This window comes from Lissotriton vulgaris, chromosome 2_2 (assembly GCF_964263255.1).
Source record: "Lissotriton vulgaris chromosome 2_2, aLisVul1.2, whole genome shotgun sequence".
In the NCBI taxonomy this organism is placed as follows: Eukaryota; Metazoa; Chordata; class Amphibia; order Caudata; family Salamandridae; genus Lissotriton; species Lissotriton vulgaris.
The window spans coordinates 271368986-271394175 of record NC_141688.1 but is presented as its reverse complement, the minus strand read 5'-3'; the positions used below and the strand labels follow the sequence as shown (position 1 = coordinate 271394175).

At 43.0% G+C, this 25190-nt stretch overlaps 1 pseudogene; it reads right to left on the bottom strand.

The window, feature by feature from the left end:
• Nucleotides 1-6467: 6467 nt before the first annotated feature.
• LOC147729304 (E3 SUMO-protein ligase KIAA1586-like) overlaps nucleotides 6468-25190 on the bottom strand; it is a 33622-nt pseudogene continuing 14899 nt past the window's right edge.

The window sequence follows — 25190 nt, the reverse complement described above, 5'->3', positions numbered from 1 at the left end:
TGTGGTTCGGAGCCTGCTGTCGAAGGGGAGGAGAGCCTCTGCTCCAAGGGAGGTTCTTTGGCAATTTGTCAAAGACTGGAGGTGATTCAGGTTTCTTGGAGACCTCACCATGGCAATGCAAGGCAGCACACCACGATTGACTAGTCTTTAAGACAGCAGAATGAGTTTGTCACCAATTTCTCTGCAGCAGGGTTTCAGTTCTTGGGCCGCAGTTCTTCTTGATCCATTTCTTCTTTATGTCCTTTGAATTAAATCTCCAGTTCAAGGTCCAAAGATGCCACCAAAATGCTAAATTTAGGGGCGTTACAGGGGGAGACAGGTAGTAGCCAATGGGCTAACTATCTTTAGTAAGTCTACACCCTCTATGTGACCACTTCCTGTGAGATGGAGCACTACCCTAGCCCTGATAGATTGTTTTCCTACCATCTCAAGAAGCAGGATTTTCAAAAGTGGGGTCCACATTGCCTGTAGCACCTTAGGGGTGGTGCTGGCTGAATGTGGGCAAACCTCCTCATCTAACTAATGTTTCCGCCTTTCCTCCTGCCAAAAGAAGAGCAGGAAGGGGGGAGGGGGGTATTAGTATCCTCCACTATCTGGAGATGTCTGGGTTGCATTTCAAAGGTGGCATTGCCTTTGATGCTTCCTGCTCAGGAAGACCATTCCAGCCTTGAGGACGTGTGAAGCACCTCTGCCGAGGGAAGGCTTTGTTTCGGGCCTTCGAGAATGCAGGCTCTCACTCGATGAGGTCAGAAACATGTTTGGTGGGGGCAGGCTGGCAATGACTAGTCAGAGACCATATCAGTACTTGGTAGGTTTTCAGGGGACCTTCTAAAGGGTCTCTTGTGTGCATTTACTTATAAATCCATCACTGGCATCATTGAGAATTTATTAAGACAAGATGTTTGGTACCAAACATCTAAGGGTACAGTGAATTCATCATGAAGCTAGGAAACTCATTATGACAAATATCAATCCCATGTAATCTCTCTGGCTTCCTTGTACATTTACAATATCCAAGTATGGCTCAGATATTGCAGGGTAATATCTGCTCATGCAGATATGTCCATACGTGGGATATAGTGCATCCTGCCTTAGGGCTGGAAGGCCTGCAGTAGGGGTAGGTGTAGGTGAATTACCTGTACCTCATGTAGCATATGGGGTATGTGTTGACTCTTTAGTTTTCTGTCCACCAAGACACACAGCCTGCAATTGCCAGTTTCCATAGTCTCGGTGAGGGGTTTATCGGGTGGCACAATTGGTGCTGCTGCCCAAGAGGACCCTCTGGTGCCGTTTACTTTGGACTTATAGAGGTTGTTGAAGTGCTACCAATCATGGCACAGTTTTGGGAACAAGATCAGGCACAGGGAACCTGGTTAGCAGGGACCCATTGCACTTAAAGTTCAAAATCATATCAGGCATCAAGCAAAAACTGGGGGCTAACCATGTCAAAAGATTTACTTTCCTACAGGTGACAAGTCTTTTGTGTAAAGACAGGGCATAGCCTATGTAGCTGCTACTGGGGCTGTGCCTAGCTCCGCCCCCATCCTACCAGTATATGGCCCATCTAGGCACACCTAGTCCCTCTATTGTGTGGTTGTCTGAGAGGAATAAACAAAGTCTAACTGACAACTGCACCCAGTCATGTGATCCAGGAACAGGCTGCAGGCACCAAATAGAGAAGGAAATTGCCAACTTTCTAAAAGAGGCATTTTCAAAATTCTAACTTAAAATTTGAATTCACCATTTAAGAGGGCTTTGAATTATAATTCATTGGACATCAACATTGAAATTCCTACCTGCCCCCAATTGAAAGTTATAAAGTATTAAATGTAATAAGGTAACCCAATGTTTTCCTATGGGAGAGGTAGACCTTGCAGTAGTGAAAAACTGAATTTAAGAGTTTTTCAGAAGCCAGGACATGTAAAAGTTACAATTACATGTCCAGCTTTTAAATACACTGCAGTCTGCGTCATAGGCTGATTAGGTCCTACCCTAGGGGTGACTTATATTTATTAAAAAGGAAGGTTTAGGCCAGCCAAAAGGTTTATTTTGCCATTTTTAAAATGGCAGTTTAAAAAGTCACAAACAGGCTGCAAAGGCAAGTCTGAGGCATGTTTAAGAGTCTACGTAGGAGGGTGGCACAATAGGTGCTGCAGACCCACTAATATAATTCAATTTACAGGCCCTGGGTACATGTAGTACTAATTTTCTAGGGACATACATGTAAATAAAATGTGCCATTTTGGTGTAAGCAAATGTGATCATGTTTAAATGAGCGAGCACACCACATCTTCAACAAAGCCGACTCCATCATTGCACCCCAACTTCGGGACATCATCAACAGCTCCTTTGCTTCCGCCACCTTCCCGGAGAGCTGGAACATGCCGAGCTGAGCGCCCTCCTGAAGAAACCCACCGCAGACCCCACGGACCTCAAGAACGTCCGCCCGATCTCACTCCACCCTTTTCCTGCCAACGTCATCAAGAAGACCGTCAACAAACAACTCTCCGCCTCCCTCGAGACCAACAGATCCCTTGACCCCTCACAGTCCAGTTTCCGAGCAAACCACAGCACCGAGACCGCCCTCATCGCTGCCACCGACGACATCAGGTCCCTGCTCGACAACGGGGAAACTGTTGCCCCCATCCTCCTAGACCTCTCAGCAGCCTTTGACACCGTATGCCACCGCACCCTGATACAGCGCCTCAGCAACACCGGAATCCAAGGAACGGCACTGGAGTGGATCATCGCGTTCCTCGGCGGAAGAACCCAGAGAGTCCGCCTCCCCCCGTTCCGTTCTGCGGCCACCGAAGTCATCTGCGGCATCCCGCAAAGATCTTCACTCAGCCCCACCCTCTTCAACGTCTACATGAGCCCCCTCGCAGCCATTGCACGCCAACACAACCTCAACATCATCTCCTAGGCCGACTACACCCAGCTGATCCTCTCCCTCACCAACGACCCCACCACCGCCAAAGCGAACCTCCAGGAAGGAATGAAAGACGACCCTCACGATGACCAAGCAAGTGAACGCCGTCTCGTCATCCTGCTTCAACAACCTGCGCATGCTCCAAAAGATCTTCCGGTGGATCCCCACCTAAACCCCACCGAAACCAGGAAGACTGTCACCCAGGCCCTCGCCACCAGCCCTTTTGGACTACAGGAACACCCTCTATGCTGGAACCACAGCCAAACTCCAGAAGAGACTCCAGCACATTCAGAACGCCTAAGCACGACTCATCCTGGACATCCCTTGTCGTATCCACATCTCGGCCCACCTGAAGGACCTGCACTGGCTCCCCGTCGACAAGAGGATCACATTCAGACTCCTCACCCACACACACAAGGCGCTCCACAACAAGGGCCCGAAGCACCTCAACAGCCGCCTCGCATTCTACACACCCACCCGCCAGCTCCGATCCGCCAGCCTCGCCCTTGCCTCCGTCCCACGAGTTCGGAAATCCACCATCAAAGGAAGATCCTTCTCCTACCTGGCAGCCAAAACATGGAACTCCCTCCCCACTCACCTACGGCTGACCCTGGACCATCTCTCCTTCAGGAAACAACTCAAGACCTGGCTGTTCGAGCAGTAGCGACCTCCCCTTCCTCAGCGCCTTGAGACCCTTACGGGTGAGTAGCGCGCTATACAAATGTTGCTGATTGATTGATTTACGTTAGCACTGGTTATCATTTATCAAGTGTGCACACTCCTAAAGGCAAACAAAAACAGGTTCGGAAAACAGAAGGGTGAAGGCAAAGAGTTAGGGGATGACCCTGCACAGAAGACCAAGTCCAACATCCTCAATTTTGAAATGATGGTAAAAAATCCGGGCATTGCAGTCTTGAAGGTTGAGAACCAACCAGGACCCCCCACCTTCCTTCTGCACCAAAATGTTTGTGCTGATGAAACCCTTTGGATGAGATGTAGATTATCAAGTGGCCTTTGCCAAGTGCTTGAGTCCTTAGATTTATGAAGGATTGCTCCTGAAGGGAAAAAGACAATTGAATGTGTTCCCCTAATATCCCCTCTTTGAGGAGAATCAATCTCACCTGGAAAATGGGCGTCTGCTCCGGAGGTCGTGCCATGATATCCTCCCACTGGAAGCATCCTCTACCTTCTGGCTTTGGATGGGAAGAAGGTAGTACCTCTCACCGGCTCGTCTACAGTCACCATTTCCACTCTGAGGTCTTTGTAACAAACCTCGACCAAATGCTCAACCTCTGTAGCATCATGCCCTGCCAAATACACCCACATAAAAAACCTCCCTAAAAGAGGTTTGAGCCTTATCCAGGGTACTGCAGGTGGACAAGAATGTGCTGATGTTTTTGACAAAGAGGGCCCCATATAACAAAACCTCAACTTCAGGGCCAGCTTCAATGCTTGCCAGGTCATTAAGCTTGCGATCCATCCGAAGCAGGATAGAGCCCCACTCTGGGATGATTGCACAATTTGCACTGCTGAGTTGGCAGATTGCACACTGTGTCCTACCCGGCAAGACATCCAGAGCCACAGGTTCTGCGTTAACTTTGGACCGATAGGCCATTTGCAAGATCTATGCTTAAGGGACCCACCAGGTCGAGAACTTTATCTTGGCAACTGCGCCAAGCTCTATCCAAACCCTTTTTTAATTCTTCATGAATGTCGCCAAGCTTGAGTGTACTTCCGGGGTTGTCAGTGACCTTGGCTGGAAAGTTGGGCTGAGGGCATTCCACCCTGAGGTAAGTACAGACATCCCTCTCAAATCTTTTTATGATTCATGTCTGGACATAACTGAACCCATTCCGATGACCTGAGGTGGATGATATCATCCAGGTCAAAATCCAAAAGTCTGGTGCCTGATTGTTGGGCTTGAGCCTTCATTTTGCTCTTCCTTTTGCTAGGCTCTGGGGCCTCGTCAGTCTCAGAGGAACTCGAGTGGGAGGAATGGTCAGAGCCTGGGCCAGTTTCTGATCCCTGATCTTCAGAGGCCATGTTATCAGGTGTAGGTGTTCGTCCATAGACATTGTCCTTCAGATAGGTGTCGGACATTTTCTCCAGGGTCTCAGTACAGAGCCAATTCTTTGCTTTTCCATTGCCTTTTAGGAAGTTGGGTCTGCCATCGTTTTGGGGCCATATCCTGCTGCGTGTATCCTTGTACCTGCTTGGTGGAAGGCTGCAGGGTCAGCATTAAAGCTTGGTTTACTGAATGCTGGACGCGATTGTCTAAACCTGTCAATCAGCCTTTCGTACACTGAGTACTCAGGTTCCCCCTGATACTCCTTATAGGCTGGAACTGGAAGTAAGCCATATACTTAAAATATTAAGTGCAGAAAAAATACACACCAAATCCAATTAGGGGGAAGCTAAACACTGCCAGTCCATGATATATGTGTTCCTATGTGGAGGGAGTGCCTAGCTAAGTCCTAGGTAGGGTCTATGCAATTTGTACAACTCACCACCAAACCTGATGACAGAGGTGTGAAGCGTAGTGCAATAAGCCGCACCTATATCAATCACTTGTTTACATCACATGTCTGGACACAAAGCAAGGCTCCAATGATTATGCGGTGGATAAGCAAACACCACTGCCCGACCCTGTCTAACACTGTAGGTGCTGGTGTGTCGCACGTTTGAAAGGCAGCACAGAAGGAAAGCGCATGCACGATCGACCTGGGGAGATAGAAATGGGACTGAGGGCAACCTGATCATCCTCGTCAGCTCCCCCAAACAGGAGCCAGTCAGGCGACCATGCTCCTTATGCGTGCGACTCAAACTAAAGAAAAAGCAAGGGTTTTTAGTGCAAAACCCGCTACATGATTACTGACCATGTGTGCACATTCATCCTGGTGCATGTGCATCCATACAACTGGCAAAATGTTTTGGTAAAGTCATTAGCTCATCCTTTTAGAGGTAAGATCTACTTGCTTTGCTAATGATTGCTTCAAAGTATTGTCTGTAAATACAGTGAATAGGCCAAAAAACGTTCTGCATGAAGCACAATCTAATTTGTTATTTGCATTGTAACTCGCTTTAAGCTGCTGTAGCAGTATGTCCATGACAGCAAGCAAAATTAGCTCTTTATTTTTAGCTTCAGCATACAATAAATTCTTTATATACAGTGCACAGATCTCAGTGTATCTGTGAAGGTTCAATAGTGTTGTGAAGAAATCTACCCTTGATTGTTTTAAGTTCTCTTTTAGCCAGAGAGAAAGCACACCTGTTCCAAGGTATCCAGGGCTTTAAGTGGGAAAAAAAACACTGGGGGTGCTCTAAAAGGGGCGTGGCAAATTTCGTAAAGGGGTGTGGCCTATCCAAGTAGGGGCATGCTCTAAATCAAGATAACTAGCATTGTGTGCTTAAGAAAATCATGAAGTCGCATCCAGCAAAGTATAATAAAATCGGCAAAAATGTATATTTATTAAGTATAAACCATAAAATAAAAACACTTTAAAAAAACATGTAAAACTTATTTACATTAATTAGAAATCTATTGCAGGATTTCCCAAAACCCTTGAAGATATTCACTGTGTCTATTTTGCTGGGGTTTCTCACAACAATTTTCTTCAGCAGACCTTCTACCTTTTGCCAGCCAACTCTTTACATACAGCTTTGCGTCAAATGTTTCAAATGGAGGACCATTGAGTTTTACCCATAAGCATGAAGAAATGGTCTCTACAAGAAGAGAGGCCCTTGTTGGACTAGCAATTAAGTTCATTGCACTGAAACCTCTCTCGCAATCCGCATTACTTGCTAGCAGGGTTTCCATGCAAACTACTAACTTTTTTAATGCTTCTGGGGTTTTCTTTCCACCAAAATCTTTGAAAAGTCTAAAAGCTTGGATAGTATCTCTTGCTGGCAGCTGAAACTCTAAACACAGTTTCTGGATCTCTGTTTTACCATAAAGAATGCATTCATCACCAGAAGGCAAGTTGCCTGCATCTAGCACACTGAAGCTGGCTATAAGTTCTTTCTCAGAATCCGGGGCACATCAGTTATTGATATTTACAGACAGACTTTGGTAAAACTGATTTGACATAAAAGGGCAACAAAGTTACTTCTACCATGGAAAAGAGGAACATTCTTGAATTTGCCCTCGTCAATTGCTCTCTGAGCCGCAGAAGCAAACTCCCTGGTGAGTCCTTCATTGCACTAAATATACGTACTTGACTAACCAAAAGTCTGTGGGCATTAACAATTGTAATGTCCCTCTTCTGTAAGGAGAGTGATAAGTCTTTGAGCTCTTGAGGTGCATCCCACATTACCCCCAAATCTCTGATTAAAGAATAGGATATAGGCTTCATCAAGAGACCTTCATACTTACTCCAGTCTCTTATGGGTCTGGATGGGTCTTTAGAAGCATTCTCAAAATGTTTGCACAAGGCAGGGAAGCAGTTCCAAACAGCTTTCACAGATCTGTAACTAGATGCTACCATCTAGTATCAAGCATTTTCCCTATCTTCTGAAGCTGTACACATAGCTCGCTGGCTGCCAGATATAGCTCTCTCTGTTTTTTTGGTGACATGCATACAATGAGTCCATGAAAATCTTGAAGTGATTGACCCCAGCAACCTCATCAACTGTATCTGTCACAGCAAGTTCTTGTCTGTGAGCCAAACAAAGATATGTCAGTACAAGATTTAGAAATTCTGCTTTCAGCAATGCTACTACTCCTCCTTTTTTTACCAAACATTACTGCTGCTCCATCAGAACATACTGCAATCAAGATATTATGTAGCAGACTTTTTGTGAGTCCAATTTTTTCGAAGTAGCTTAGGAGAGCTGTCTTTATGCCAAGGGCATTTGTTTCTGCCAGCTCCAGCAGGCCGAAATATATGGTCACTAGGGTACTTACATTTCCAAAAATGCCAAGGAGGTAGATGATTAAGGTAGAAGCATCGCTAATAGAAGTGGTATCATCAATTAATACTGTGATCTTTGGTTTGTGTTGTCTGATATACCAGACCAATCTTTGTTGCATTATACAGTGCAATGTATTTTATTATTTTAGTTGCAATCACATTGCTGTGCAAAACACGGCCCATTGCACTGCCATTCTTTGCCTGAAGGCGAATTAGATCAGGGTGGTCAGTGAAAGGGTGATCTTTTTTTGCCAAGTAGTAGGCAGTGTCAAATACCCCGCATGTGCTCTCCATATGTTTTGCATTACATTTGTGTACTGTCACCACTAATGTATTTTCCTGCTGAGCTGTAAGAATGTCTTTAGCTGCCAAGTGATCAGCGCTCACCTTATGCTTCTTAATCTTCTTCCTGAGCTGTTTCTGTCTGAAAGCTTTTCCATCACTGGTAGGACCAACCTCGCCAACTGCCCACTCTTTACTTATGCGCATGCCCTGGGTGCTATTGTGCACTGAAAGACCTTTTGATTGAGCCTGTTTGCAGGAAGAACATCCAATATTGCCTGACTTAAGATACAACCATTTATATTCCTCTTGAAAGTAATACCACTGTTTAGTGTTCCAGCAGTCAGGGATTTTGAAGGTTTCTTTCTCTGGCGCACGTTGAAGTCTTTGTAAAGGTGGACTGTCTTTGGCAGACTCTTGCTGAGCTTTGCTAGCCTCATCACTAGTTGTTTGCACTGGACAAGACTCCCTGTAACACGCTGGCACTTCAGTGGCAGTAGGAAGTCAATCAATGAAGACTGCATTGACTTGCGCTTTAGAGCAGAAGCAGATAAGCCACTAGTAGCCATGGTAAACTTTAGAACTTCCTTCTTGAAGGCTGGACTGGTGTATCTGAAAAAGAAAAGAAAATCTTCCTGTGCTGATTTCCTCTGCTGATTTTGGTTTCCAGGTGATAAGGCCTTGCGTCACACAACGAGAATATTAAGCCTCTAATCTGCAACAAAAATGTATTAGTTTACTCCAGGGGTCCACAATGTTTAATTGAAGTGCCATTTGGCAGGCAGATGTAACTCTTCATTTTGTGCTGCTCCTGAAAGGATCTTTCATTGTGCAGTGGAACAAGAATAGACTTCTGCGTCTCTTCGTAGAATATTAGCAAAAAATAAATAATGATAAATACAGACAAAAAAATTGATTCGAATGGTGGCTTTTACACCACATATTGTTGTTAGGAGAAAATGCCAATTCAAGACTAGAGCAAACTTAACCATCACCAGAGAGAAATTCCACAGTAATCAGTGCAAATGTTCCCAAAGTTTGTTGAATGTTTCTTTAATTATTCTCTTATTCTCTTATTACACACTTAAGGGAAACTGTCTAATTTCAAATAAGTGTTATTTGGTTTTTCCAGTAGTAACTAAGCAATTTTGCTGAGACTGCGTAAGCACTTGATGCTGACTAATGGTTTCCTTTAAGATTTTTAATGTTGTTTTTCAAAAACATAAAATATAGTATTTCAAGCATTCCACCCATCACTTTTCTCTCACTGAGAAACCCAAGTGTAATGGATTTGTAAAATCACGCGTCAAAGCGAAGTTGCACATCAGCCTTATACCCGGTACCAGTCAGTGTGATGTTATATTCCCCATCTGTGTAGAGTGTAACTGTTAGATCTAGGGGTCTCTAGTTGGCAGAGGTAAGTACCTTTGTCCAAATAGGGACCCTTACTTCTAGTCAGGGTAAGTGGGTACACACTGTAGATAACCCCTGCTCACCCCCTTGGTAGCTTGGCACGAGCAGACAGGCTCGATCCTGAGGCAGATCACGCTTGAGGCAGAGCAGGCCTCACGACCTAACGCCCTAGCTGTGTGCCGATGAGCACACCGAGACAGATTTCACAGGGGGCAGCTTCCCGAAGGCCCTGCGCAGAGACCCACACAGCAGCTGGAAGGATGGGTGCTGTAGTCTTTTGTATCCCTGAGTTCACAGCTCTTCTTAGGCCCTTGGAGACAGGCAGGCTTCAGAGGGGCAAAGCACACAGCACAGCTTCTCTTCAAGTTAGGGGGACACAGCACACAGCAGACAGTCCCTTCCTCAGCAATCACAGCAACTGTAGGTCAGCTCCCAGACACTCAGCACGGATTCCTTCTTGATGACAAAGTTTCCTAATCTATTTTTACTGGGGCTCCAGTCCTACTTTTATACCCCAAAGGTTTTTGTTCTTCTTGTGTGAGGGGTCCTGGACCCAATCTAAACCAGTTCTGGGTGCAGTCTGCCAGTGCACCTCTTGTTCCTTTGTGAGTGTGGGCCGAGGACATCAGACGCACCACAGGTGGTGGAGCCAGCATTGTGGCAGACAAGCACAGCCCTATTGAGACCCCGGTGCTACTCCCATCAGGTCTTGGTCAATGGGGGCGATATGAAAACTCCCTAATGTTAAATGGTGTTCAAGAGGTAAGTTTGTGCTGGATAGAAGGCTGTTACTTATAACTCAATCACAAAGCATTAACAATCCTCATCTTAACTCCATTTTCTCTTACTCGTTGACTTTATGATTGTCTTTGACCATGTACAGCCCTCCACTGCCTTTTGATTAGGCTTGTACTGTACAGGCCAGGAGAGGTTCCCAACAACCAGACAGAAGCAGAGGGCCTGAGAGAGACAGTACCTGCAGAGGGAGGAAGTGAAGACAGCACAGCACAACAAATCCTTTCTAACCAAGGGAGAAAGACAAAAGAACTGAGGATGACAAAGGGAAAACACAATAAATGTGAAATACGAGGTGGCCCGGTGATGAACTAAAGCAGCATCAGAAAATCACAGTGCACAGTTGCCAAGCAGTAAGACATTTTATTATGTGCCTTCTTCTACAGATGGAGCAATGCTGACCTGAAAGCGGGAACTAAAGAGACAGAACACTTTTCCTGAGGATGATTTTGAACACTGTACCACTACTCCAGGCTTCCTTCCTGTTAGATATTACGTCAGCTTAATTTCAACTATGTTAATTGCAGGGGGTGTGGCTAAGTGCGCAGCTATGATGATGGGTCTTCTCTGCGCTTCGACTAGCATGTTTTTGGCTAAACATTCTCACTGAATCGCCCAAAATATAATTTCTGAAGATCAACATAGTATACCTGCATACCTCCAGATTGTACAAATACGGAGGCTCGCTGCACCTCTTCTCTCGCTCCCGATCCCAAGCGCAGTTAAAGATGGCAGCGACCGCCTAAACCTACAGCAGTCCCCCACCCTTGATCACCTCCGGGGCATCATTAGAGCCTTAGACCTTAGATTAGGATTCTGAAATATTGGCTCTACAGAATGTAATCGAACTATTTTTTTGAAAAAACAAACACTCAGTCAGCTCTACAGATGTCATATGGGACGCAGTTAATTGTGCCAGAAGTTAAATGTGCCAATAGAGGGCAATTTCTCAAACCCATGTCCAAAAGAAACAGACACATTAAAGAAACTTTAAAAAAAATAGTAGACAAAACTAAAAAAAAAGAGATGTTGTTCTGAGATTCCAAAGTTTATAGTTTTCTAAATGAAATTAAACAACTAAAATATGACTATAACTCCATGGTAGGTAAAGGGCATACTTGATGGTGCATGCTCAAAAATCAAATAGATTACTATTCTTCAACAGGGCCGGTAAGGCCCTAGTGGCCATTCACAAATTAAAAATTTTTAACAACCAAGTTACTCATATTAGAGCACAGGATGGCTCTCAAAAATTCAGATTCAATATTCAAATAATGACATTTTAGAGGTATTTAAAGACTTTTATGAAAACTCATACAGCCCACAGACTATGTGCAATAAGGAAGATTGTATGGTGTTCCTCCGAACCCTCCCAATTAGGCAGCCTCCGATTCAGATAGAGCCCGCCTAAACAAACCTATAGAAAATGAAGAAATTGTCAATGCAGTAAAATAAAGTCGCTCTGGGAAAGTACCAGGCCCCAGCGGCTTTCCCTTCATCTTCTATAAATAAATTAAGGAATTAATTTTTTAAACCCCTATTGGATCCTCCTGATCACTTTTTCACTCAAGGCAAGGTCTCTGGCACTGCTGCCAAGGCCACGATTGTGGTGATTCGTAAAGAGGGTAAAGAAACCAAAAACATCCGACCAATCTCCCTCCTAAATATTGATGCCAAAATATCCACACAAATATTAGCCAAAAGATTACAAACATGCATCCCTAAACGTATTCACAATTCCCAAACTGGATTTGTTAAAGGTAGATTGGCCAGAGACAATTCTGCCATATAATAGAAAAGGCCCGATGTTCCACCATACCTGCAGCGACTATTTCACTAGATGTATAAAAGGCCTTCGATAAAGGCTAATGGCTTTTTCTTCATTTAGTCTTTAAGTTGCACACCCTCGGAGATTCATTCATTAATATGACCATGGCTCTATATGCCAAACCCAAAGCAAATATCAGAGTAACAGGCGCACTATCTATCTTCTTTGACCTACACCAAGGTACACAAAAAGGCTGCCCCGTCTCCTCCCTTATCTTCTAACTATCTATCAACACCTAACTCCAAATAATCAACTGCTCTCCTAAAATTATTGGGTTTCAATATGGCACAAAGTCATACAACACTGCTGCATATGCAGATGACATCCTAATTTTCTCTGATGACATTGGAAAAGCTATTCCAGAGATCAGTAATATTTTATTTCTTTTACAGAGTTTTATATAGCACAAACTTGACCCGAATCGGGTATCAGAGCGCTTTTCATAGCACCAGTTGCTATTACGTGAGGACATATACATTTTTGTTAGGCACGGGGAGATTAGGTGATTTGCCTAGAATCACAGGATATTCAGCGTCATTGCCAAGACTCAAAGCCATTTCCCCGGTATCGAGATCGACCGCCCCTAACCGTTAGGCCAACTCCTCTCCCAAATAATATCATCCATGATTTCTCCCGGTCTCTGGATACACCATAAGTAAAAGATAAAACAGATTTTTTTCTCCTCAACCCACACTGCTTACCCACACACCTAGTAAATTCAGTACTCAAAGGCAACCCAAATTCCTCAAATAATTGGGGATCAGCGACTTAGCTGAAACAGTATGACACAATGATACCCAAACCATCTCTAAAGTCAAAAATATGCTCTCTTGTTGGTCTCCTAAGCACATTTCATGATGGGACACACTCCAAACACTTAAAATGATGGTTACAGCAATAGTAAACTTTGTATCATCCACGTTACCTCTGAAACTCTCCCCAGACTTCTTTAAATTGTTAGGTAATATAACATCTAATTTCCTTTGGAATGGCAAAAGATCAAGGGTCTCCTATTTAGTTCTTAGACTATGTTTTGAAGATGGGGGCTGTAACCACCCAGATTGGAATATATGCCAAGCTGCCTTCCTAGCAACACGAGGGGTTTCGTTGTTGATACCGTTTGGGCCACATATTTCGTGCCTTTCAGGTAAATGCTTTGGCATTTCACGGATGCTGAGGAAGTTTCTTCCTTTAGTGTCTTTCCAGCATAGGAAGATAATTGTTCAGGCCTTGATTGGATCTCGACTGGACTATGCAAACGTTCTCTTCTTGGGTCTACCAAAATATCTTTTGACCCGTTTGCAAGTAGTCCAGAACTCGGCAGCCCGTGCTATCTATGGGCTCCCGAGAAGAGCAGGTGCCATTGTCCTACTGAACACCTTACACTGGTTACCGATCGCAAAGAGAATTCTTTTATAAAGCCTGACTTTTGCCTTCAAAGCTTTACAAGGCACTGGCCCCAAGTACGTAAGGAAACGTCTCTCCCGATATGTACCTAGCAGGTCCTTGAGATCATCTTGTTTATCCAAAATGACAGTCCCGGCTATCAGGTGTGCAAGGATGGGAGGTCGGTCATTCCGCTACCTAGCTCCGAAGGCTTGGAATGAACTACCACTTTCCCTTAGACAGGCTCCCAGTCTTCTTGCTTTTAGAAAAGATCTTAAAACGTGTTTTTTTACCAAATAATTTCTTTATCTTTCTTCTGTCTGCATTTTAGTTGTTATGTTGTTGTTTTACCTGCTGATACTCTTCGCCAAAGCGCCGGGATGCTCCTTGGAGTAGCCGAGCGCTATAGAAGAAATAAATTAACATAACATAACATAACATACCAGACATTTTAAATCATGCCCACTGGATCGAAATAGAACTCTCATTAAATTCTGCATTTTACACCACCTCCATCATCACAATGAAGAAAATTAAACCTATGCATCTCAACAAATATTCACTGACACTGCAAATGAACTCAGATTATTGGACAAAAGTTTACCGAACTCCATCCATAACTCTCCATTAACATCACTCTGGCACAACCTCAAAATCAAGGCTGAGGCTATTGATAATTTAGGCACATCATGGGCTTCCGAATGCAGAGCTCTAATGAGAGACGTATATGACACAAATAACAATCCACTTTCCTTTGCAGAGCTCCAAAGATTATATAGCCTTTCTAACCCAGATTTCTACAGCTTCCTAAAACTTAATGTAAAACTGTCTAAATTTTAGCAGGATGAACTATCTTCTCACGACTGATGGCACTCCTCAGAACACATGGCTTCAAAATGATATAACACCATATCTAGACTCCAGACACTTAGAACCTGGAATTGTCGACTATATCACAGATAAAAAATGGTCAAAAATAGGGAAGACTACACTATGCATCAAAACTGCGCCTTCCCTCCTACAATCAAAATTCTTTACACGGGATTTCTTCACTGGATTTCAGCCAGGCTCACAAGCTAAAGCTCAGAGAAAGTGACACTTGTTGGAACTGCAAATTATCTACAGGCTCCCAAGAACATATGTTCTTCAGTTGCCACCTCCTGATTTCGTATTGGTTCTGGATCCAGAGCCATAGAGCCACTCTTTTTAACACGCCTATTTTCCTGAACTGCCCAATGATCGCCCTGGGTCCTTGGGCCTCTCTGACTGCTCCGAATCTCAAGCCCAAGGACATGGCTTTGTTAGACCTCCTGTTAACAGTTGCAGTGAAAATGATTCTATCAGAATGGAAATAATTCTCTAACATACCTCAACACACGGGGGACATGGATGACCCATCTCTAGGGAGCCCACACCTCCCAGGATGAATCCTCAAACAACGACAATATATCAAAGGAAGTGTGACATGCAACAACAACACCCCTTCCCCTTGGCTTCACAATGGGACCACTATCTAGGACACTACAATACTACTTTCAAACGCCTAATATCACTGGGCCTCCCCTGCCCTCTACTCATCTTCCCCCAGTGTTTGGGTTTGTTCCAATTGTGATACATCTATGTGATAAACAATCCATGAGACAATATACATACGGTCTCATGCTCTCACAGGACTGTCCTCCCTGATTACCTACCATAAGATATTTTAAAACTAAGGGCCCCATTAGGATGGCGGGCAGATTGCCCCGCCGGGCTGGAGGAAGTCACTGCCGGCACGGCGGGGGCTATTTGCCCGCCATCCTTGCTGCAAAGACCCCCTGCCATATTACAATGGCTGGGGGGTCCGCGGCAGACGGAAAGACCGTCCGCCACTTTTCCGACCGGCTGACAAGTCGACCGGGCGGAAAAGGGTTCAATATAGTGGCGGTGTCTGAAATGTGAACATGCCGCCACGGACAGGCATGCAGAGTCTGCTTCCTGGGGCCCGTTGCTTATCATTATACTCATCCAATGTTTGTGTATTACGTTACAGCTTATGGATCGTTTACAATAGTATGTTGTATAATTATTAATAAAGCTTATGTAAAAAATGTGTAGTTTGCCCATAACCTTATTTTCATTGATTTTGATCTTTTGTTTGAATTACTCCAGTAGAAGAAAAATAACATTTTATTAATAAAATATTGTTAATAATGGTATTACGAAACTTAAAGCAATGTTATTTACTGCCTCTGCACGTATCGTGTTTTTTCAAAAATCTTCAAAGTAACCCTGGTCTGTAATTATATATTTTATAGACTAATCACTAATATAGGATACATAAATGCCTATACATTCAATGCAATGAACTCTCAAAAAATGAGTTACAGTTTAATTTCTAATAGAGAGTACTTGTTACTTCTAGTGTAACGAGACTGCACAAGGCGCTGTACATGAGTGTAAAGGCTAACGTATGACAAGAAAGATATGATCCAGAGCCTAAATGCAGACTTTGGTTTTGGAAAACATTGACTGGAATCCCAGCATCTCGCATTAACCAAGCTGATTGATCCTGGGTAAATCAGTTTACCTTTGTGTACCCTGCTTTCATTACCTGACACATTTTCAAGCAGAATTGATTCGTTTCTCAGAATGGATACTACAAAGAAAGGTCTAATTGATTTATGGTTATTTGAGAACAATAAGGCCACATATATAATACTATTGATCACTTTTATAGTGCACTCCACAAACTGAATTGTCTCTTGGCTCAAACATGGCAACATCACTTTAGCTGCATTGATTCAGACGCAATTTGAACGTTTTTATAAAATGTTCAACAGCATAAAATAAGTGCACACAATTATTCATAAACCCTTGCAGGTACAGAAGCACTTAGGGGCAGATTTACAAGCCCCTTGCGATACTTTTGCGCTGCAGTTGCATCAATTTTGTGATGCAGCTGAGCCTGAAAAAATGTGGCCAATTTACAACGTGATGTATCTAGGGAGATGAGTCACTTTGTAAAGCCTTGCGTCAGGTATAATGTATGCAGGGTGGGCGTTCCCCCGCAGGAAAGCCTGGTAAATGTGACGCAGTGAAATCTACAAGATTTCACTGCCCCACTTCTACGACGCCACTGAATCAAAACCTTACACCTGCATGGAGCAGGCGTAGGGAGTGACGCAGTGTAGTAAGAATACGCCTCAAAATGCACTGCTGGAGTTGCATCGTGCTTGTGACACAACACCTGCAACGGGTGACTTTTGTGCCAACAGATGCGCCAGAATTTCTGACCCAGCTGTTCATCCTTTCGCCATGGTGTGCCGTATTGTAAATATGGCGCATCCATGGTGGGGCAGGCTGGCGCAGGGAAACTGACGCATCGCTACAGATGTGTCAGTTTCTTGTAAATCTGCCCCAGGTTCAGCAACTGATTACAAACTCCAACTTCTCAGAATCCCTGAGCCGGATTCCAAAATTGGAAGCCATAGTTGCTGGGGAACCATGCCACAGCACCTGGGACACATAGTAAGATGATAACAGGCCACAATGCAGCTACTTCTACAGTGACGTAGGCCGAGCCTCAACTCCTCAGAAGGTGAGTTTGCACACCTCACTGCTGCTCACTTTACCGACCCATGAATAGTGAAAAACCACATCATGCGTGCTTGACATGCTACTTACTGTACCACAAACCTAATTGCTGCCAAAGTCATGAAGCCAGGAGAGTACTCATCTCAACTATGCTTAGTGTATCAGCATACGAATAATCAAATGGTAAGTCACATCCATAGCATGCAAGGATGTGATGGGCCCTGATGCAAGGAAGGAAAATGCCCCCTTTGCTATTGTGGTAGTAAAATACAGAACTTATCAGGGATCAATGTGCCCCGGTGCACTGCACCTGCTGCACCACTGGTAGCTACGCCCCCGAGTTACATCTGCCTGGGCTTGAACCTGTGATGTAGATATATTTCCAAATTAGTTATATGAACCTTCTGAGCTTTCTTACTGCAGAGTTTAATGCACCTTGATATCCAGATTTCATGCACAGCTATTACGCCATTCATGGCAAATTATTGTATATTACATATGTGAAGGGACTATGGTCATAGGTCTGTAGACTTTTTGTACAGTTGCTTAAGAAGCAATGAGATGTGAGTGGGCAAACTCAAACTTTTCTTTACTCCTGGGTGCACTGTCTTTCTCTGGTGCTCCTCGATGCACCCATCTCTTATGGATACAACTCAGTGGAGCCTTGCTATTCAATCACAGGGACACTCAAAAAGGAAAACACGCGAAAGTCCCAAGTTAAAGGCTTACTTCTAATATATTCAAAGAACAAAGGCACAATTAGTCAAATAGAAATTAATCAGTCAGTGTACTAAGCCCAAACGTTACAGGAAACCAATAAATTAGGACGGTTTCTCGAATAAAACTGACATAGGTTAAACTTCTAAGAGTAGGAAATGGGTTTTCTTCTTTTCTCCTAACACCAGGTTCTTTTGTAGTATTTTAGACAAGAGGTTCATACATTCACCGCATTTATACATGGTTCACATGCTTCTGACCAATAAAGATCAAGAACAGAGAAACATTTGCAATAGAATACATCCGAAGATTTTCCCACTATTACATTACATGGGATTCTTCGTTCGCAAACTCTACTGCATGGGGACACAATGGTTGCATGGTATGGTATTCAGTCTGAGACAGCTAAATTCAACCTTGAGAAAATTACATTTCCCTCCGTACGTTTTTCCACTCGCTTTGTGGAGCATAATACATTTTGTTCTGGTAGAGAATAAGATAGTAAAGTTAATCATGTGATGCAGTACAACACTACAACAAAGATGGACGAGGGGCGCTAAGGTAGCAAATTCACTTAACGCATGATTTCTGCAGTTATCAACAGTGATCCTGCTTCGGTTATTGTGACACTCCCCATTGCTCTACTTTGATCAATTGCATGGATGTAATTGTCAGTTTGATCAATAAAAAGATGCAGGAAGCTAAGAATAAGAGCTGTTTTTGTTGCCAAGCGACAAACATGTGTGATAGCGGGAAGTAACACATGGTAGACACCAAATGTAAATAGAACACTGTAAAATAAGTCAAATGCGTTTATAATTGTCATTTGAAAAGCCAAGGTTCATTTAATTGGTTTGAAAGCAGACTTATAAAGGTAAGTAACTTGCTCGAGGTATGCTGGGCATCATATTTTGCTCCTCATCTTTCTTTTAGCAAATCAGTTATTCTTGCAGTTGTAATCTTCATTTGCTCCAATCAACCAAGTCATTTGATAACACCATTGATATAGAGGGAAGGAATGTAGCGTAATGGCAGAGCTTCTAACTTTGGAACCGTAGAACCTGGGTCGAGTACTGGCCGCAGCTCAACATCCTGTGATTCAAGCCATATTACTCAATCTCCCTGTGCCTAAAATAACAAAAAATGAATCTGACTTTGTCTAATGTAATATAATGCTCATGTAAAGCTCTCTTATGCCCCTGGTTCACATTTTTGCTATATAATCTGCAAAGAAAATACAACAAGCCTTGGCAAAGACAAAAAGTCTGCCATTGTCCACTAGCCCTTTGGCAATTTTTTGTTTTGTTTTGTCATGGTTTTTGCAAAACTATATTGTTTGTGAAGCTGTCAATACCTCATTGATGTAAAATATAACATTATCTGAAGGCAAAAAGGTTTTTTGGTCTAAAAAAAGCACACTTTACCATAGGTCTCCCTGGCACTGAAGTTAACAACTTTGTCTGTGGATGTGCTCCTTCAGAAAGGGCAGCATGCTGTAGCTCATTGTGAAGCCAGTCAATAGCTTAAGTAGCCTGACACATTGCCCCTTGACAAATGTGAATGACACAACCACAGACCAATGGATGAGGTCTGTCTGAAAAAACCCTGTAGGTAACTATGCTATCTACACGCGTTTAGCAAAAACAAACAGTCTTGTCTAAAACAGACCTTAAAAACACAATTGATATGGCGTTGCCTGTAAGCCTCTTCTTGACACGGGGAGAAGAAAGGCATAAAGAAAAAAAGGCAAGAACAAAAGAATGAAGGAAAAAAAGAAAGGAAAAATGGAAGAAGGAAAAGAATTAATAAAGAAAGAAAATGAAAAAGAAAGAAGGCAAGAAAAAAAGATAGAGGTAAAGGAAATAAGAAGGAAAGGCAGAAAGAAAGAAGAAAAAGAGAAACAATAATGAAAGCCAGGACAGGCACCAAGAAAGACAGAAGGATAAGAAAGAAAAAATGCAAGAAAGAAGGTAGGAAATAATGAAAGAAGAAAGAAAGAAAGAAAGCAGGCAAGAAAGACAGAAGTCAATAAAGATGAAAGGCAAAAATCAAGAAGAAAGGCAAGAAAGAAAGGCAAAAAGCAAGAAAGAAGGAATGACAGAAGTCAAGGAAGAAAGAAAAGATGAAGGAAAAAGGAAAGAAAGAGAGAAAGACACCAAGTAAAAAGCAAGGAAAGAAAGAACAAAGACAAGAAAGAAGGCAAGAAAGAAAGAAGGAGTAAAAGAAAGGAGTAAAATGGAAAAAGAAAAACAAAGAAGTCAAGAAAGAAGAAAGAAAGAAGGAAATAATGAACGAATGCAAGAACGAAGACAAGAAAGAAGGAAAGAAAGAAGAAAGGAAAGACATCTAAAAGATGAACAAAGGCTCTCCACAAGTAATTTACAACAGCATAGACAGGAGACGGAAACTGATAACCCTGGAATGCGCCTTAGTTACATCAAACTTGTCCTGCTATCACATTAAGCCCTAAATGCAAAGGCAGCACTAAAGTAATGTTTAAGTAAAAACAAAAACACTGAAGGGAACTACCTTATGTGAGGATATGCTCATTGTAAAGGAGCAACATGCAGTCACTCAAGATGAAGTTAACTAGAGGCTTAAGTAAGATAACCCACTGGCCCATGCTACACATCCAAAGGGCAGAAGCAAAATATGAATGAAACAACAGACCAAAGGATCAAGAGAGCTAGTTGATAGCTCATAAGTAGGTTTATTACACATATAATTTCAGTACAATCAAAAGGTCTTAGCTAGTGCCAGAACTACAGGTTTCATGCTGAATATACAAGGTGCACCCATAAAGCCATTTGCTCATATAACTTTTAGTTAGATGAACCAATAACTTTATGTATGAGTCAAACTTCACTCATGCAATTTACCAATAGTGAATTTGCACTTCTAATTAAATCCACATGTTTTATCACCTCAGTATTGTCAAGTCAAGTCAAATGATCTTTATTCGGAATTAATACATCCATAAAAGTACACACAGGTTAAAAAAGTGCAATAAAAATTTGATAAAAACAAGTTCATTATACTGTTGAGCAAAACATCAGAATATTATTAAAAATATACATAAAAATGATCTTTTCCAAATACAAGGGAACAGCTATATATCAGAAACATCGGATGTGCAAGAGGCAGTAGTACAGGAGTTCACAGTGTGTGGATATTTTACAGATGGGGTTCCACAGAAATCGTTTCCAGTAAGCCCAAACGTCTACATATCTATGCGCTAATATGCAAATACTCAGATGTGCAAAAAGCAAATGTGCAAAAAAACAGAGTGCTAATGTTCATCAGGCAAGTTCCATAGTTGCCCGTGAACGCACACTAGCTTTAAGGAAACAGCTCACGATAAATATCACTTCATCTGAGATCATCATTTGAAGAGTTCTCATTGCCTGAGTAAAGTCCCTTAAATCATGTTTACGATAATACGGCATTAGATATTGGGTAGTATAAAATTTATAAAAACCACAGAAGAAAAAATAGTGTGTCAAACTTTGTTTACCGCCCTCGGAACAAGGACAATCCAGCTGTTCCAGATGTTTATTATAACCAAGGGGAAAGCTTAATAGATTTACAACACTTCCATCCCGAAATCGGACCAGAAGGCTCCTGTTCCATCTTCCTAATGTAATGAGCAGATACCTCTGTGGTGAGGCTAGAGAGCCATTATCAGGTTCAGCATAGGAAATGTATTTGATAACTGAAGGTTTGGGGTGTTTTAATCTTATCCGCTCCTCCCCGTATAAAACATAAAGTGCCCTTTTAACTATGTTCTTGTGTGAGTGGACAATGGTGTTTGGGGAGCTAAACATAAGGCCCTGGCCCACACTGGACAGGCTTTTCTCGACTGCTTTCAACCATGGTACAAGGTGGGACCTTTCACTTTGTAGGCAGTCAGATATTATGCTGCGAGTTAAGTGGGCCGCAGGATTTAGCCAAATTTTTAGCCAGAAAAGAGCGGGCCTTGATCGAATGAAGTCCTCAATATACAGTAACTTAAGCTCATTATGACAAATAAATGTTGGAGCACAGAAGACTCCCCCCAAGACTTTTCTGCAGAATCTGTTTTCCTCAGTCTGAATGGGCACACAATTAGAATATCCCCACACTTCTGCGCCGTAGGTTCCAGTAGGTTGGCATTGAGTACTGTAAATCTTCAGCAAAGAAGTGATAACGTCAGCCTGTTTAGGTTGCCGTAGGGAGAGAATCGAGTTGATGGATTTGCCAATTTTGTTTCTCCCATAGGCAACATTAGGTTGCCAGGAGCCCGTATTAGAGAATAGCAATCCTAAGTATGGAAAAGTACTTGTACATTTTAAGATGTTTTCGCCTGATTTAATTGAGGTTATGTTATATTTTTTGGGCCCACAGTTCATGATGAAGGATTTTTTAAAATTAGTGTTGACGCCCAAATCTGACATAAAAGCAACAAAACCAGAGATTAAAATACGCTGGGCATTGGGTGTGCGGCCCATTAGCACTGTGTCATCCGCGTACAGCAAGGCGGGGATGGGGTTGCCATTTATAATTGGGACATCTTTAGTTATCGCACACAAGTTGCTGCTCAGCCCATTAATATACAAGATAAAAAGCAGTGGGGCGAGTACGCAGCCCTGTCTAACACCCCTGCCAATTAAAATATCATTCGAGACTTCTCCCTCAGTGTTAATGGGCACTCTGGCCTTTAAGTCCCTATGCAAATAAGAAAGAAAATAAACCAAAGAATCATCCAAACCATAACTAAGCAAAAGTGACCACAAACTAGAACGATTAACGAAATCAAAGGCTGAACTTAAATCCATAAAGCCAAGGTACAATGGAGATTTTTTTACAATAGTGTACTTTGCCATTAACTGGTTCAAATTCAAGCATTGTTCAACAGTGCCCACATTGCTTCTAAAACAGAGCTGGCAATGGTGTAAGACATTATTGTCCTCTGCCCAACTCCTGATCCTGTTAAAAATTACCCTCCCGAGAACCTTCAGTGTATTGTCAATTAGTGATATCGGGCGGTAACAGCCAGGGTCTAGTCTGTCGCCTTTTTTAAATATTGGTACAATAACACTATTTGAGCATGATTCTGGGATTGAATTATCAGATAAATTATTGAACAAATGGCATAATAAAGGGGCCCAAAAATTAATTTCAGATTTAATTTGATCTATTGAAAGGCCGTCCGGGCCAGGTGCTTTATTGCCCGGGCTTTCAACTATAGCATCCTCAACCTCGGATAATGCGATATTCAAAGGTCTAGCGGTCATAACAGGAGGAGCAGTATCTATAAGAGGCCCTGGTACAGCGTAGATTTTAGAAAAATGCTCTACCCACACCTCAGTATTGTGTAATGTTACGTACAAGTAATCTGCATGCATGGGTGGAAAGTGACTAAACCAGAGCTGGACTACCTTGGAATGTTGTGCACATCCAAACAACTTTTTAATCCCCTTTTCTCATCCTATAAGAGGACTGTTAAGGGCAAGATTGAATGTGTTCACAGGGTGGGAATAGGCAGAGAACACCCCCAAAGTGTGTCAGGGTTTCTCTAGAAGGAAAAACTACTTCACTGTTGAAGAATATAATTGTAATAATGGGAAAATATTTTTGTATGCATAGTTTTACACTGTGTACATTTATGCATGCAGAGATGGTAATGGAAATTAACAAAAGCTTTAAAGGACAACTCCTGGGAAGTTGCGACTGATGCAGCTTTCCAGGCGCAGATTTTGACATTACTTAGAGAAATGGGACCAAAATGGTTGGTATAGAAGGAGATATCAGGCAGAATTACATAAGGAACAGAAAATAAGGTATTGAGTAGCAATACCATTATAGCCAAAGCACCTTGAAAGGGATGAACATGTGGATAGCACTCCTTTATTGTGATAGGTGAACGTTCTGAAGAGGGCAATGACTGGAAATTGAATGAAAATGTTTTCTCCAAGGAGAGGTCATGGGTTGATCAGCTAGTGACTCCATTATTTACTCTAGCTTAACATTTGATTTGGTCAGGATGGAAAAGTTTTCTTACATTTGGCCATGAACTCTGCATCCATATATCCGACTTTCTTCCGGTCTCTTGATCCTTCTGTCCTTTTATGTGTGTCTTTCTGTTAGACCTATCAGCATTAGGGTGGTCTTCATCCAAAGGTTTTGCATTTTGCCTCAATTTTTGCTGATCTTGTTTCTGTTGGCCTTAGAACTCTGTGCACTTTGCCACTGATGACCTGTGGTAAAGTGCGTGTCCTCACTTCCTAAAACATGGTTGTAGGAAGGTGGCTACCTGACTATGGTTACCCCAGATTTTTTGCCTTGTGTTTAGCTGGTTTTCGACTTAGTTGGCCTGGTTCCCTGCTAATCAGGGCCCCAGGCTATCTGCTCTCTCTGTAAAATGGATTCCATGTACCCTAGGTGCATAACTAGATTGGCTTGGGTCACCTTATCAGCCCCTGTACAGAGCACTATAGGTGCCCAGGGCATAGGTGCATCCAAGGCCTACCAGGGGCTGCAGCATATCTTTTGCCACCCCTGGCTGGCTATCTAAAATTGACACAACTGGCTGATCACTCAGCTGGGGCAAGGTGGTGTAATCACCCCTTGCTTAGATATAGTATGCCTATATCTAAACCTATCTGGACACATATAAACCTGTGAGCCACTCCTATGGCAGGCCTTAACAATCCTGAAGGCAGAGTGCGTGGTTTAATGTGAGATGGTGCTCTAGCATGAGCTGAGCCTGTCTGCAGCTGTCGGGACCAATTCCCTTAGCTGTTCCGGGATAATGCCAAACCATATACTATTAAGTGCATTATAATCCTCGCGGTTATATGTCAACTTTGGTTTGGCTTTATCAAAACATGTCGTGTAAGGTGTCATACGATTTGGAATACTACCCCCTTGCCAGTCCTGGCGACGGGGGTAGCATTCCACCCCTCTAGAGGGGACGGCATGTTACTTTTGCTAAAATGCGGTTGATTTTTAAAAGAGCCTCAGATCCACAAAATGGATGCTTCTGCCACAGACACATGTCTGACCTCCTGCTGCTGACCGAAACTCAGCAGAGGAGGCCTGGACAAAGGATTTCCTGTCACAGGGAGGTGTGACACCACCCCAGACAGGAGATAGTGGATTGTAGCAGGGAGGTTTGAATGAAACCAGACAGTGCCTGGGGAGCACAAGGCTTCCCCTTGCATAATCCGGTCAAACCGGTTCTGGGGCAGCCCAGCCCCAGCTCCAGTGAGACCTGGACAAAGGAAAGGGGGTGTAACCACCCCCCTTCCTGGTCCCACCCATAGGGGAGGGACCTAGCAGGAGATCCACCCCTCAGATTGGAATAAGAGGGGGA